The 813-nt window shown below is 58.4% G+C and overlaps 1 protein-coding gene across 2 annotated transcripts in view; it reads left to right on the top strand.

The window, feature by feature from the left end:
• Nucleotides 1-330: 330 nt before the first annotated feature.
• AFF4 (ALF transcription elongation factor 4) overlaps nt 331-813 on the top strand; it is a 96,096-nt gene continuing 95,613 nt past the window's right edge. For both annotated transcript variants that reach the window (XR_013336163.1, XM_077768617.1), the window contains exon 1: nt 331-490. The gene's annotated coding sequence lies outside the window, so the exon portion shown is untranslated. The remainder of the gene's footprint in view (nt 491-813) is intronic.

Genomic DNA, 813 nt, shown 5'->3' with positions numbered 1-813 from the left:
ACTGGCACATGTTAAGAGATGAAGGCAAGTGTTGACAATGATATCCTGAAGAACAGTATTAGCGGCAGAAAATGTCTGGATGACGAACAGAAAGGGCGAGGCTTCACGGGAGAAGTTCAAGAGAGGTTCCAAGCATCCTCCTGCAGTAAGTCCCTGGAGACTTCCTCTCCTGGCCGACCTGTTGAGGGCCGCTGGACTCGGCGTATCGACGTCAGCACCGGGGGGCCGCTCGAGGGGGCTTCGGGTTCGTCAGACCCCCGCCAGGGGCGCACGCCCCGAACCCCACCCTTCGCCGGCGCCCCAGAACCGGTAGATCCGGCNNNNCTTTCCAGACGTGCCGAGCCCCCGCCGCCGCCCGGAGCCCCTCGTCCTTGGCAGCTTGTCGCCGCCCCCGGGCGGGCTCGAATGCGCGTCCGGTGAAGGTGCAGGCCCGGCGCCGCCGCTGCCGCAGCTGGGAGATGGTTTGGGCCTAGCGGAGCAGGGATTGGAGGTGAGAGGCGCCGACGGGCTGACTGAGGGCCGGGCCTGGCCGCGGNCTAACCATCCTCACAAAAATTCCCAGAAATCCATCTTTTCACCGTTTCTCTTTTCCGCTTTCGTTTCTTAATCCATTCCAGCCGTCAGAACGGCTATCGACAGATCGGTGATTTTTTAACATCCTCTTCAGTTTCAAGTTATTTGTAGTTAAAGACAAAATAGGCCTAAATTTCTGGCTATCATTACCCAACTAGTTCTCGCTTTCCTTCTCGCGATCCTGCGCATGTCTCTCTCTCTCTCTCCCTCTCTCTTTCTCTCTCTGTCTCTCTCGCCCTC

Source organism: Crocuta crocuta, unplaced genomic scaffold (genome assembly GCF_008692635.1).
Source record: "Crocuta crocuta isolate KB4526 unplaced genomic scaffold, BGI_CrCroc_1.0 scaffold64, whole genome shotgun sequence".
NCBI lineage: Eukaryota > Metazoa > Chordata > Mammalia > Carnivora > Hyaenidae > Crocuta > Crocuta crocuta.
Note: the sequence above shows the minus strand (reverse complement) of the source record. Positions and strands in the feature narration are given on the sequence as shown.